Raw genomic sequence first — 16,656 nt, 5'->3', positions numbered from 1 at the left:
GTAGGTAGTCGGGCAAAGGTTGTACTCCTCTATTACCCTTTTTCACCTTTCACAAAATGGCTACAGTATTGAAAGCGAATTATAATGATGATATTGCAAAATATAATAACAATAACGTGAAAAAGTATTTCCTTTTGACTTTTGTAGTTATCTAATATTTTATAGGACTTTAAACTTTTATGTCTCAATTTTTTAAATTAATTTTCAAGTGTCTGATTAGTGATTACGTTTACAAATACGCTTTTTTAGTAGATCTTCAACAAATCATACACATAAAATCGTATTTCATAACTGTTAAATAACTTCGTTTATATTCTATACATTCTTGTGTTCTATAGACATTGTAATTATTTGTATTTCATACAGCTTCCAACTGCTCCTCGTTAAAAGTACATTTAATCAATTCAATTTACATAATTAAATTAACTTCTGTACCAATTTTCGTACATTGCAAATAATTATTTACTATTCTACATAAAAAATTAAGTTTCATCGTAATTCCTCCGAAAACACTGCAAACCTCTTTCATTTTTTCCTCTACCACCATCTACAAGATGAACGTTATCAACTAACCATATGGACTGTGTAGTTACACGAAACTCAGGTCATTTTCACCAATCTATTAAGAAGAGAAGAGAAGAACATAGCGAAATAGATGTGATTATCGAAACAGAACACGGTCTACTGAAGTGAACGTGATTTTCAAAGGAGAGCACTACCTATTCTGAAATAGAGGCGCGTCCGCTTACCTCTTTCACGTCGAGAACAACGTTTCGCAAACGATCTAACAAACTGCACGAAAATTAGAGGGGACAAAATGGAAAGCAACTGTAATTGATAATATCTAGTTAGACGGACGTTGGTTGTAATTACACGTAGAACGAGCGAACGCCGGCTTTCTTCTCCATTAATACGCTTCTTCGGCGAGAGGGTAACCAGACCGAAATTCAATTCCACGAGCGCGATACAACTTTGACCAAGCGGAATAATGTTTGTCCATGGCAGAACGATCCCCGCGCTGAAAGCTGATAAATTTGTTCACGTTTAGCGCGCTGATACTACGTAGCGACTGTTCTTTGAATCCGCTTGAAAGGCCTGCCATTGGCAATTGAACTCGACGTAAACGTGTCGATCATTGAATAGGTGAAGGGTAAAATCATCAATGGATCATTCCACAATGAATACGTTACACCTTTGAAAATGGTGGCAGGTAATTTTTTGAGGGACCTTTCAATGGTTCCTTTTTTAGCATACATTATATTAGGATTATTAAGCGTATGCTAATTTTATCTATTACAGTGATGACATGTTTTTAACACTATACTGTAATTATGCAAATTTTATTTATTACGGTATTACAGTTTTCTTAATATTAGTTTTTAATATCGTATGAATATTATTAAATTTATTATGTGAAATTAATGAAAACTTGGAATTCGTGTACACATTACATGGTTATAAATTGAAGTTATAGAACCATAAACACTGAAAGATTTTTCGTAAAACTAAAGTAAAATTGTTCAGTTTTTATTGTTTTACACGTTTTAGCAGGTACAATAAGTTAAAATTTTATAGTGTCAATTGTTATCGCAGCCACTGAATACGTAAATAATTTTTATTTCTGAAACTTTTAATATCACGAGTTTCTTTTTTCGCGTCACTTGTACCGAGTAAATACGTTAAAATTACCTGTTTGACATATTCTTTGATATTTATTTCAATTATATTTAAATTATAATATATGTATATTATTATTATTACTTACATATTAATATTGCTATTATCGTATTCATTAACAGTTAAATTATACCTATATATTATTATTATATTTATCTATATTTAAACTATCTTTATGCTATTATTATTATTGCAATATTTATTTATATTTAAATTATATTTAATCACGCAAACGAAGTTATCAACGTTAATAATCGTATACCTAAAATAGCATTCATCTTGTTGATTCGAATAACTTTAAAGTATACCACGAAGATAAAAGCTATGGAGACATGTAACCGCAGCTCATTCCAGAAGACTTCTATGGCCTTCTGTCTTGTTGAAAACAACAATAACAAGAAGTGAATTTTCTTACCACAAGCGTGCTATACTTCAAGAGGAAGAACGCACGTCTGCAAAGAGAACGGGGTCGTGGAGAGCCTCTTTCAACGTCAAAGAAAACGAACTCGCAAAGACGACGGGAAAGGTGAAGTTGCGCCACACATCGAATCCTTTGAGATCTAAAGTCACAGTCCGAACGATCGAGTTCGTGTATATACCTTCAGCGACAATGGTAACGCGCTCGATTGAAACTGAAAATTCGGCGTGCTTGTAATTTCCTGTCGAACGGAATAACCTTCAAAACGATTATGCTTTTTGTCCCTGAACACATTCACTGCCACAGCGTTTTGTGTATTATTACATATGACTATTACGTCGTCCTAGAAGTTCGTGCCATTTATTTTTCATACGTTTATATATACAGGGTGTGTCGTTTGAGTGTGTACAGTGGAATATCTCGTAACGTATTGAAGTTAAAAAATAAATGTTCTGATAAGAGTTGTTTGATATGAAGGGACACATTATGCAGTATTAATATTATTTTCATAGCTAGATAGCTGGAGGAGATATCAAGGGCAAGTTAATTTTTTTAAGTAAAATCGTATGTCCTTTTTTCTATAATGTAATAGTTTTTAATAGGGTTTCGAGACGAATCTAACAATGTGCAACGTTATATTATTTCGTGTACTAAATAATAAATTAGAATGATCGGAGACGACGTCATTGCGTATTGCGCGTGAACGCATCGTATTGCATGTTACTTTCTTGAATGCAATGTGGATTAATTTTTGCACATGTACGAAAATTCTGATGGAGAATGTGCTATTTGTGTGAAAAATACACTCATTTGTTATCTGGCTTGTTTACTAGAAAAACTAATAATTCATTCTTGAAGTAGTTTTGTAGTATAATTTTGTGTTTCAAAATGACGTGTACAATCATTGAGTGTATACACCTAGTTAACTGGTAATTTGAATTCAAGAAGAATTGAGTGACATTTGTTTTTGTTAATTTTCATTTGAAACCCTTATCACGAGTTTGTCATGATATCGTGTGGTAATTATCTCAATCTATTTATTCGTTGCTTTCAGTATTATTTTGTATAGTTTCTCTATAACAAGAGTCTGCTAATTATAACGTACCGCAGCTTCTTTTACGTGAGTAAATTGATGTCATCAATAAATCAATATCACAAATAATTGAATTTTGGTATTGAATGATTCGTGGAAATATTCTTGATTTTACGAACAGTTTCCTGGGAGATAACTTACATTAATCCTCTTATTTCATGGAACTTAACCCCCTGCCTTACACTACCGTGCCAGACTCGTGGTGATTATAAATAGGATTTAAGAAATATAAATATCACTTAATTTTTTCAAGTCCGAATTGAATATTATTCTTCTATTATTAGTTTTAATGTTTTTACGTAAACGTAGACATAGAATAAGTGTAGAGTTTTCCTCTTTCTATAATGAAATATGAACAATAAAATATCTCTGTTGAGCGTAATTGGGAAAAAATCATAGGGCAAGGAGTTAAAAATGTTTGCTCTGTTGTTATTTATCGGACAAATTTTCTGATGTTTGGTTTATACTGGTACTCTTGAAATTTATCACTCAGTTGTCCATTCGAAATGAGGCACTTATACGAGCTCGTGAACTCGTGTGAATATTTATTTCGATCTTTTCAGTACCTTATTAGGTCATCTGCTAACAATGTCTTCTTGTACCGATATAGTACATATTAGTATCTTAAATTGTTTATGCTTAGTTTGGTAGCTGAGTTATATGCAGAATTACTTTCTATTCTTAAAAATATTGTTTACGGGAATAATAATGTTAATGTAAATACATGTGAGTATAGTTTGCTGTGATTAAAAATTAATATGTTATATAAATAACATAGCAACTCAATCAATACCTACATCATTAGAAACAACTTTTGTTTTATTCATGCAATGGCTCAGTCATCGTTATACAAAGATGTTATAAAATTGCGTTTCTTATGTAAAATAAATACGTTGATACAAAGTACAGAATGTATGGTCACGTTGTTTCCTAACTCTACAAAATCAATATTCGAATTAACCATAGATAATTTATGGCGTAAAATATTAATCCTTTTTCTTATAACATCGTGTTAGATACCTAATGAACGTAAGTAAGTAACTAACGTAAGTTAGCAAACATAAATATCATTATATTTTTCTGAATTAAAATTAAAAGATATATTTTATTATCAATTATTAATTTTTAAAATTAACGTAGACATAAGACAAATTTTTCATACTCTTAACACACACTTAATCATTATTAATTGTTATTAATTAACTCATAATAGACATTTTTTCTGATAAATTATTAAGGTTAAAATGATTTTAATTAGTACAGCTAATGAAACAATCTTATGATAAGAAATTAACAAAATAATCTATACGATCGCGAATATTGAAACATTATTTACATATTTACAAATTTGCAATTCTGCATTATTTCTTCTTCTGTTATATGTATATATATATATATATATATATATATATATATATATATATATATATATATATATATATATATATATAGACCTTATACATCGTTTCCTGCACTATTTCATGTTTGGGAAAATGCACTTGCAGCATTTCTCTACTGAGCCCCTCGTATATTACTTAAGATGATATATTTCGTGATAAGTTTTTCTTCCAAGAAAGCGAGTGCGAAGTTACAAAAATCAAAACAATGATTAACCACTTCAAAATAGAATTTTTTTATATTTTCACACTTACAAAACGAAATAAAAAAATTAATGTTAAGAGATTATAATGATATAAATTATGTTCAAAGTATGCACCATTGGTTACGAAGACAAAAATTCCAAGGAGATAAATAGGATGAATTGTAGCTACAAACTAAATATATTTCACAAGAATAATGAAGAGGAAGTTGATTTTATACAGTATTCGTGCACTTGGTTTTCCACGATTAATGTTATATTTAATAATAATATTACTCACTTTAAATATGTAAAAATCACATCAAATTTTAATAAATATTACGTTTAATGAAAGCAATCTTTCCCTGTGGAAAAATAGGACCGGTATCCCAATTATAATATTTTTATTTTTATGCATTTATAAAAAATTTGAAACTGAAAAATTAAACGGAATGCATTCGATAGAAGAAAATATATGAAATATCCAAACTGTATTGTTTTTTCCAATCTTCGTTACGAAAAATTATTTTCCGTCGTAATTATATTCTTTAATAGCAATCAGTAAAATATGAATTTACATGAAGATTCATAATCTATTAACAGAAAATATATCGGTATCTCTCCATGCGATTTAATTACTCGATGCAAACGTGGTACGATGCAACGCTTAATGTTTGCTATCAACATTGCTGTATACCTATAAAACCATACCATAGTGATGACACTTAGTATTGAATCTCCTATATGATGTATACTTTGGATTGGAATATTCGAGCGTACATCGTGACTGTAGAACGATGTATGGCATTTCAAAGGATCACTGAAATGTGGATTCTACGTATAGCATGCCAGTGCATCATTCATTACAAATCAATAAACAAGCAGTAATAACTAGAAACACTATTGTATATTTTCAACAGACTTCAACATGCCTTAAAATATCATTTCCTTCAAGTAATATCAGTAATTAGAGACATCTCTGTAAAATGAATAAATTAGGGATCTCCATATAGATTTTAATGGACCAATTCATGAAAGTTAAAATAAATAAAGAATTCTTTATTTTTTTTTAGAAATCTTGTTATTTTCTAAATAACATCAAAATCTCATTAAACTTTCTCATAATTTTCTTATACCGAATATTAGATTAGCAAATACTATTTATGAATTTTCACTCAAATTCATACTTTTGCAGATGTATAATAAACATCAAGTGTTATACATACTTTTATTATAAATTTATTTTTCTAGTTGTCGTCTGCATTAAATGAACACTATGTCAAAATATTTTTGAACAATGTTAAGTTTATTCCATTGTGGCGTCTTAGAAACAAGATATAAATGCATAAACTCATAATACGTGTATATATATAATTCATATCGCCGATTAGAAGACTGCAACGATACAATGATACTAATATATTGTGGCAACGAATAGCGGTATACGTCGCGAAGCAGCGAAGACGTAAAGAAATAATATCAAAATACATATATATAAAAGTTACCAAAAACTTAAATGTGACTCAATATTTCATTTAACCCTTTACATTTGACGTATTTTCAATGTTATTGCCTGTAAACTTGTATTTATTTTTAGGGAAATGAATTAAAGTAATTTACAGCGGTAGAATTCAACGTTGTATATTTATTTTATTTATTATCATTATCATAAGATTTAATTTTTATAAACTTTTAAAGTGTGATACTTTTTCAAACAATTTTCAACGTGACGAACGTTTTAGAATAAATTAGTGTTGTCATCTGCAGCATGACATACCAGTACAAAATGTTAAAAAATCAGTGCACTTTGTAAGCAAGATATAACCGAAATTGTCCGTGGCATGGAATAGGTTAAATCATTAGGTATTCGTGAATAAACAGCCTGCTTAAAATCGATGAACATAGTAATTAACAAATATCATTGCACGCCGAAAGACAGACACGCAATCCACATTTGAACCGAATTTATCCCTAACTGGAATGCAGCATCGATACTATCGATTGGTCCGTTGCGAAAGTGGCGTCAATCTTCGTCCGAGTGAATGGGATTCGCAGTTGATTCGCAAACAAGATTCCACTACGTTTTAAACGCTCAAACAAAGTGAAGTGGCCGGACAGCTGATTTATTGTCTGGATTTCCGGCTCTCATCCTGGTATCTGGGTGATCTTTGCACGGGTTATCATGCGCACCCCTACCTCGGCCTTTTAATTCGACCGTCGGTGAATTGAAATTTCGGGAAATTAACGTTGTAATCCGTGCATAATTGGGTCAACGTTAGGACGATTTGCTTTCGGCGTTGGACAGTGGATACATGAGTGGCTCTGATTAATAGTGGTCTAACTATTTCTGAGTTTTCAAGAACTAAAAGCTTTTGAGAAATATTCCCGGATTAATTAAATATTAATAAATAATTGATTGCAATTATTAATATTAACAGTTAATAATAGTTAATATTGTTGATTACAGTGTAAAATTATTGTTTAATTAATTCAAGAATATTTCATAGAAGTTTTTTTTTTCTCGAGAACTCAGAAATAGCAATTAGACCATTATTGTTCTGAACTATTAATATGCAGATTCAGAATTCCATGTTACATCACATCATCATTGAACTATAATATACCTAGTAAATAAATTTTTTGAAACAGTATAAATATTGTTATTACTTTCCTGAATGTTTTAATAATAATGAATTAATGATAATAATAATAATGTTAAATTTAAGAAGAAGTATATAAGAAATATATACATATATAATGTATAATAAAATCAAATTGTAACTTAGATATTCTATACAGAGAAACGTAAGAAAGAACATTTCGCTATAGGTCTAAGTTGGAAGTTACTATTATCAAAATGAAGTTTGAATCAAACAGTTATTCAAATAAAATTTTTATCTGAGTTTTTATTTAATCTACTTTATCTGAAATAATGTTATTAGTTTATGTCATAATAATGTTTCATGAAATAAATTTCTTTTGCATTTGATAATTTAATTAAATTAATCAACGTACTATCGGAATATTGATTGCACTTGTACGATTACATTACAGACAAAGACAAAATCATAATGCAAAATAATTTTTATGATTGTACATTATTTAATATCGATTTCAATTACATTTCACGTTCGATAAATACAATGCAAATGCGTAAGAATTTGCAGTTTAATTGCAATCCAAGTCAGTAATTTTAATTTTATAAATGATAAACGGAAATTAATAAACGATCTTGACTTATTTGGATAATTGACATTTATCTTCTCCCATGCTGTTCATAGAACGATCGATTTATATTGTCTGAAATTCTGCTTAACCCTTTCAACCCCCTTCCCTTTCATTAAACCGGATAAATAGCAGTGAACCGTTAAGCACGTCGCAAAGATAGCAGCTCACGTATATTAATTCCCAACCGAACCTTCTGTAACAGTAAATCTGATTTATTGATAAAGTTGCGCATTCATGTGTGCCCCAAAGTAACGGCTTATCACCCCTTCTTACGCGATAGAATATTATATGAAATGAAACGTGAACTAGTTAAGAATGCCTTACGTTTATCATCTCAGACGAAGATAAGGGCGTTAGGGGGCCACATTTTTTAACTTTAGTTCTACTATGTTAGAATATTAATAGATTGTCCAATTTTATGATCTGATCTTATAAAGTTTTTATAAATTGTTATGATATCGCATGTTTCGCTAAGTTTATCGAGTTGTGAGACCAATTGCGTTGAACGACAATATTATGCCGTACACTGTATGTCATGTTAACCCTTTATGGCTATACTAATTTTGTATATAAAAGAAGTTTATGGTTTGTTTTACAATTTTTTATTTTAGACAAATTCAATACAGTAATAGTTATATAGTTTATATAAATCACTTTAATCATAAATATTTTAATTATTTACTTCTTATTAATAATTTATAATTTTATACTTCAATTACTGTCATTTTAAACAGCCAGAACGGTCAAAGTGTTCTGTCGAGCATAATTCGCCTCACGGCCACAGGGGGTTAATTAAACGTTACTGATTTGTTGTAATTGAGGTGAATTTATTGTAATTGATATATATATATATATTTTTAAATGTTTACACTCAATACAGAAACATTGATTTTTGTAACTTTATTAACAGGAGTTAGAAAAAAATTTGATCCTACTCTTAACGGTGTTAAGGTTTAAATAAAATGAAAATCTTATTGCCCTGTATTAACCTTTCCACCATTCTGATCTTCACAGAAGGATTCTATTGTAAAGACATAAAATCTACAGTCTAGCGATCGCATTAAATATATTAAACTATCTCAAATAATAAAAATAACTTACATGATTAAGTTCAATTCCTATAAATCTGATTTATTGTTGTTTATTATAATAAACTTCGTTAGCATTCCCTTCATATTCCACATTTTTCTCATAACTTTTTTAATAAAATTTCGAACGACATATAATTGTATTACTATGGCTATGTAACACTTTTTTTCTTATTTATACATATAGAACACACTGGCGAAGTTTCACCGAAAAAACTGGCACAATTTGCATACGGCTAGTAGAATTTACACAGTGTTTCATACTTCGCAACTCGACGAGAGTTTCTGTTTTTATTGTGATAATAACAAATAAAAATAAATAATTTCTTTTCAAAAAATCGTTTATCGAAATAGAAGACAAACAATATAATACTATAGGAAAAGTTTTGAATAATGGAAGTTTGTAATTAAGTGAGAGTTTTCTATTTTTCTATTGTATTAACAACAAATGAAAATAAAATATTTGTTCTTCTCAAAACTACTTGCTCATACAAAGGACAAATAATAAAGTATTATATACCTCGAATAAACCTATCGAATAAACCTCGAATAAACCTACTAAAAAAAACAGTGAATTATTCTAATTTACGCTATGTTTTTTTTTATAAAATGTAAATTTAAAAAACCTTATCAATTTGCCGAATGTTAATGTGAATTTTGAAAGAAAACATTTTTGAGATAACGTTTTACAGTTAAATTTCTTTCGATTAATTTATTGTGTGATTGTAAATATAAAAAGGGAATATCCATATCTCACTAAAACTATCATTAGTCCTTTGTTCTATCATTTATTTCTTAACTATGATCTATGCAACTACTCTATCGTTAATAATTTATTAGCAAAAGATACAGTTTTTATGTTCATTCCATATCTGCGTTCATTTCAAAGGTTAATTATTAATAACAGAAAAATAATATTTAATTTATATTTAAAAAATGTAAATGACACTTAGATTCCTCTAATTTGGTTTGAAATTTTCACCAGTCTGACACGATGTCGTAAGTAAAAGGGTTAACTCATTTGCTTCCAAAAATGGACTCATATCAATTAAAAAAGAAACGGCTCAATTATACTCAACACCTGATAAAACTCATAGCTGTTCGAACAAAATGAAGCATCTCACCTCGGCGTAGAATCGCAAAGCATCACCACCTCCGCAATTAAAGGAAAAAAACGTCGTTCCCGATGTACAAAATATTGCAACGTGGAAGCTCTGTAAGCCAGCGCGCACCCACACGCTTGCACTCGATATTTGCGCGAGCTGGCCTTTTCTTTCAGCCAGCAAAGCGTTTGAAAAGCGCTGCAATATGTACCCGATTGTGTTTGCTTGCGTTTTATCGGTTCGGTTCGCGATTGCGTGCGCGCATGCTAATAGTCGCCGAGAATTTCCCCTGGATTTGAACGTTGTCTCCATGCAAACCGTCCCACAAAGTACTTACGTCCAGGGGAGGAGCGCGTGGTCGCGTCTACGCAAACAAAAGAGGAGAAGTCGGATAATGGCCGGCAATCAGTGGTAAATGTGGCGAAGTGCAGGTAACAATTCGCTTACGGCCTGGAAAAAGGAACTTTCTTTCGGCCAGTCAGAGAAGTTTTCATTCGAAAACCGAGAGTTTCCGCTTTCGGTGCTTAAAGTTCTGCCGCGTTACGTTCATACCTCGCATTCGGGGCACGTGCTTAACCGAGTATCAACGGGAGTGGATTGTATCGTCGCGACTAACTACGCGAGACCAAGTTCAGTTTCTTCCGAATTGACCGTCGAAAACTTTCTAAATACCGGCCGTTTTAAGGTATACACGAGTCTTCTCTTTTAATCTCGGAGGAATAATACTTGTAAGGTTATTTCTTATTTTAAGGCTGCCAGCGACTATGGCGTTGGCAGTGATTACGGTATGCCAGTGGTTTTCAAATGTATGTTTGGTATGTTATTGGTATGTTACGTGGATTGCTGCGAAAGTTTCGGGAAAGTATGAAAGAATCCTTTTGTTATTACCGCACGTTTATCCTGCTAAATTTCACTGCATTAGGTAGCATTATTTATCATATCAAAATGTTTAAAAATAATCATGGTTTAATTCACAGAATTATAGTAATTTAACTTGGATGGGGGTCATTGATGACCCCCGTGGCACTTAACATGTTAATATATATTTCCATTGTGCTGTGTCAGTACTTCTTAGATGTAAAAATGTGAAGCTGTGAGGAAATAATAAAAAATGCCAGATTTCCGAAACTTTTGCAGCAACCTATATACTACAATATGGAATTTTACCAACGTAGCCAGCAATATGAACCTGTTGTGAGCTTGATTTTTTATTATTTCGAGCGTTGTAAAAATCTGAAAGTATTCTGAGATACTTATTATAGTCTCCGATTTAATATACAAATGACACATTAGCCGAATGTTCATTTTATTTTTCAACAGAAATTAAAAGTCGTGGTGTGGTTATGAAAAAATGAGATTCTTTTAAAAGGTGCATGATTTCATAATAACCAATGTTAAAGAATGATATTGTAGACTTTTACTCATAAGACTATGACCTTTCGAAAAAATATGAAGAGATTTGCCAGCACTTAAAAAAATATAATTATTTTGTGACTTCGATTCGTGAGATTCCATATTTTTCGTAGATAAAATGAGATTCCCCTTTAATAAGTAGAAATAACGAACAATAGTCAGGCACAGCTCTAAACGATCACGATAAATGCATCACTCGTATATTCTACCTTGGACTTTTTCTTTAAAACGAAGTGTATTATGATTCTTGTAAAAATCGGATACCTAAAATATAAAAGATGCTATTTAAAAAATGGAAATTCCAAAAATTTGAAGTTTTCAAAAAGAATTTCCCACTCGAAGAGACTTTTTTCTCAACAGCTATAAAAATTACGTTTCCTTGAGCATTAACTACACCATTAGTCACACTTTGATGTACGCTAGCCGAACGACATTCGAATAAATTTTTCCGATAACGAAGTCGATATCGGAGAAGAAAAATTATTTTATACGTTCGACCTAAATTTATCCTTTTACGCAGAATCAGTGCCCCTTTGCTTATGCGACGGGTTATGAAGCATATACCCGATCACACTGCACTATTACGTGTTTGGGAACACGTGCATCTGCATCCTTTGAAATCTGCTGGATGATTGTTAATATAGATATTGTATCAGCGCGGAGTATTTGGTGCATCTGACAACATGTATGCGCTGGTAATCCCGCGACAATGTGCTTTGAACGATGCGTACAAACAATGGAAATTACACGAACTTGTTTCCTATTCAATGACGCCGTTATCCCAAATATGTGTAACGCGATTCTCAACGCACATCATAATATTGAAAAAGTAAATAATAAACACTTCGATACGTAAATAATATCTGGTGTTGAGTTGATTATTTAATTGAAAATCTGATTTTTATTTGTATTCAGATTTGCAACGATTGAAAGTATTATTATATTATGAATAAAACAATGTACAAATAATAACTTAGCAGTGAATTATAATTTGTTATTATTTGAAATTCAGTGATTTATTAGGTATTACTAATTTTTATCTCCGTTGTGACTACATTATATTTTTGTGGAAAACAAATAAGTATATTCTCTGAAAGATTATAATAAATTATGTATTACGATAAATATGACGAATAATATTATGTTTCTCAATTAATTACGTAATGCTCTCATAAATAAGGAGATAGGGTGAAGGTAAAAGTTCTAAGTAACAACAGAAGAAATAAACAGTTTATGTATTTAAGAATATAATAAGAACAAATGTTTGTTTGCTTCTCACGTTTTTAATAATTAAGACAAACGAAACCCTTTAAATCTAATTATCCAATATAAATAAATAATTTATAAATAAGTAAGAGAAATATATTTTAGATTTTTAAAAGTGTTGTTTATCTTTATTTTTAGAAATAAAAATAGTATATAAATATCGAATTATCTATAGGATGACTCGATAGAAACACACCTTGACCAGTAGACCAAATAGCCAATTTTGAAAATGGTCTAAGTCATTTTAAGCTTCAAAAATTATATTTCCTTACCAGCTGCCCACAAATCACAATCATAATAAATTTTTACCTTACAAAATCAAACATTTCCTGAAATATTTTCTTTCATATACAAATATTTTTTAATTTATTCAAACGCAAACCTTTAAATATCACGAAACGAGAAGTTTCATCACGCCACTTTCATAATTACCAACACATACATAAATATTATAAAAATTTACCAAATCCCCAGGCGGGCGAATTGCAAAGAAAAATTAGAAATAGCAAAAAATCCTGCTGCATTTTTCCATAGATTTATCGGCATGAACTAAAGACTGCAATACAAAACATGAATTTTTGAATCTCTCACAGCGTAATAACAAAATTTCTATTTATAAATTATGCAAAAAACTGGAGGAAAAGATGAAATGTCTGAAAAATTCGTGTCTTCGAGTCTCCGGGGAAACAAACGTTCGCTGAATCGATGTGCGAGTAGGAAAATTCCAGTGATTCGAATGCAGAAAATAAATGTATGGCCTTGTGGAACGGTTAACTGGGAAGCTCTGGGCCCTATCTCTTTCGATATCACGAATTCTTGTTTGGCGTATAAGCACAGGTACGGTAAAAATGCTAAGCTCGTTGGAAGATGAGAGGTCGCGCGTCTTGTTTTCCACCAGTTTCCTTTTGGTCCTGTAATACCATGCACAGGACTACCACGCCGGCTGGTTATGGTGAAATGTGTATGGTTTCGTTCCTTGTTATACGCGGAACGAGAGTCTGCCGGTTCGTCGTAGTTAGATGCCTGGCAGTTTTCAATATTTTCCTCAAGGCTTTTCGTGGAAATTGCTTTCTTGGCTATTGGCCGCTAGGGAAGGGCCTCCATTCTTGAATATTTACGGCTATCGCGATTTTGTTTCTCTTCTTTTTAATATATTTATAGATTATAAGCGATGCTACTATGCGCATGCAATAAGTAATGTTCGCAGTACAGAGAATGTTTTACTAATTACCTCCCGTGATGTAATGCTGTAATGTAATTACCTCCCGTGATTACAAAAGAACAATTACTTTGAAATCGAATGAATCGAGAAATATTTATGTCTATTAAATCATGTCGAAAATCTTCACCACAAGCCTGACACGCTGTTATAATACAAGGGATTAATAAAAATTATTTTATCCCTTTACGGACCACGACGGAGGGTAACGTAAAAAATCGATAATATCTGATGGATTTATAAATGAAAAATGGTTAGGACGAAAACAGTGTTTATATATCTTTTTAAGTAATTCATCAATTTATTTTACGTATTTAATAGGTACTACTGTATTTTAACGCTTTGTATTTGCCGGTAAATTGTAATTTTGATGGCCAGTAAAAAATTTGTGAACGCACGTAAACATCAAAATAGGTTCAGTGAACGTTTCTGGAATTTTAAGAATTAATTCACTTTTCTTTCTTTGTTTTTATTGACCGGAAGTGGTAATAAGATACATGAATAATGCAAAGTAGTGTATTTGCAGTGGTTACTAATAGCATAAAACTTATATATGTATTGTAGTCCCATAACGACCATAACTTTGTATGTTAAGAATTGTAATGATTTTTTACATAACTGCACTCATTAAAATATTGTTTTATCTCAATAAATAATTCATTAGGAAAACAGGAATTCTACTTACATTGCAAATCTAAACTTATAATATTTATTTACTGTAATCAGTAGTCCCTGTTGTAAATCTATATCTGTTTATTTAATTTAGTCTGCGGCTTTTGTTATTTAATAAAATAAATTATCAAAATTATATTGAGATCATAAAGATAGTTCTAAAATAGTATTCCATACCTATGATAACATTGACCATAGACAATGTTTCACCTGACATGGATGTTTCGATACTTTAATTACAATTTTAATTAAAGAAAATTGGAAACGAGCGACATTAATACGGGTTTGTTATTACCACGGCAAAATTTTATAGTAAACAATTGTAAATACGAAACAAATGGCATTATTGAGTATTATTGCCATAAAGATTTGTAGTCGAGTATGCGGAAAACTAATTAATATTCGAGCAGTATTGCGCTGAGTACTATAATTTTAATTAATGCACCAGGTGGCGACGAGAACTTCCAGGTGACCATGTAAAAATGCAATTAATGGAATCCTCTTATATCCAATAATCAAATTGTTTTAATTAATAAACATCTATTGATTTATGATATACGTACGTGCATGCTTATCCAGTGTATCAACAAGAAACTCTGCTAACAGTCGAATTGGATGTTAAATTTAAAATAACAATATACTGAGTCTTTTAGATAATTGTGCTGTCTCAATTTACATTACTTTTCGTTTCTGCAATATCCCCTAAGGTATGTTATTCGGTTTATAAATGTATTATAAATTTTAAATCCTCTAAAACCTATATACATTTTGTTGTGTATTATATAATTGATAATTAAATAATAAAAATAGTTACACTGAGATGAAAAGAGTACTGAATTATAACAAGACACGTATATATTCAAAGTAATTCCATGATTATTAATATTTCATCTTATTTTTTCGTTCGCATGTTAGAGCATATTTGTGAAACACCTTCTCACGTTTGCTGAATAATAAATGAATAAATAATACTGCAAAGCCTATATTTGCATTATGAAAATAAATTACCTGGAATATTAATCTTTTCAGCACAGTTGACAGTTTGAGATATACATATGTTTTACGACTAATCAGTGACAGGATGCTAACGACTAAAAGTTTTATTTATTATAACTAATAGCTCCTGTTGATGCGGGAGCAAAGGGTTTATTTAAAGATTTTTGAAAGAAACTTTCATTATATGCCCCGCTCCACTCGCTGACTTAACGGCCAGTGGATAGTGAGATGTTTAAGGTGAATGCTTTTAGAATTGCTACTTTAACCAATACTTTAATTTATTATAAAAATGTGAAACAGTATTTTTAGTGTGTGGTGTGTATGTAAGGAACGACGTCCTTTTGAATATAACTTTACTGACTCGATGAATCGTGAGAAGTGACGAAGTTTCGTCTCGTCACCGACGTCGACACCTCGTGTCAGTCTCAGAATATGTTGTCTTCCTTGTTTTAAGCCAATCGGCGCAGCTTTTCCATTTTTTGGCTAACGCCCTTTGCTCAGCCCATTTTCGAGCGGGGCTGATAGCAATGGGTATGTGTACGTGTGTGTGTGTGTCCGGGGGGGGGTCTCGAGGGTTCGCTGGCTTGCAGAGATTTCCTGCAGGTCGAAACTTGTCTATCAGCACTGGTGTCCATATGTTTGGACGACCGTTAGGAAATCCCGAATTTATGACCTGGTCGGTTAGTAAGACGACCGAGACAAAATTCTATGCCTATTGTATGCACTGCACGTGAACTAAAAGAAATGCTTTCTGGCGCGACGATAAATATGTCGGTTAAAGTAAATACGACTCAAGAGTAGTAAAAAAGAATGAACACTAAACGAAACTGTCTGTCCCGTCCATGTCATAACGAACCTTCGAGAATATTTGTAAGGGTGTTCCATATCGGACGGAACAGCTCCA

At 31.3% G+C, this 16,656-nt stretch overlaps 1 long non-coding RNA gene across 1 annotated transcript in view; it reads right to left on the bottom strand.

Annotated features, from left to right (window-relative positions):
• The window catches only part of LOC116435181 (uncharacterized), a 37,808-nt gene extending 27,385 nt beyond the window's left edge, over positions 1-10,423 (bottom strand). The window contains exon 1 of the long non-coding RNA XR_012999674.1: positions 10,208-10,423. This is a non-coding gene — a long non-coding RNA (uncharacterized LOC116435181). The remainder of the gene's footprint in view (positions 1-10,207) is intronic.
• Positions 10,424-16,656: the final 6,233 nt, after the last annotated feature.

The sequence above is a fragment of the Nomia melanderi genome, chromosome 11 (genome assembly GCF_051020985.1).
Source record: "Nomia melanderi isolate GNS246 chromosome 11, iyNomMela1, whole genome shotgun sequence".
NCBI lineage: Eukaryota > Metazoa > Arthropoda > Insecta > Hymenoptera > Halictidae > Nomia > Nomia melanderi.
The sequence above is the reverse complement of the archived record's forward strand: the minus strand, read 5'-3'. Positions and strand labels throughout refer to the sequence as shown.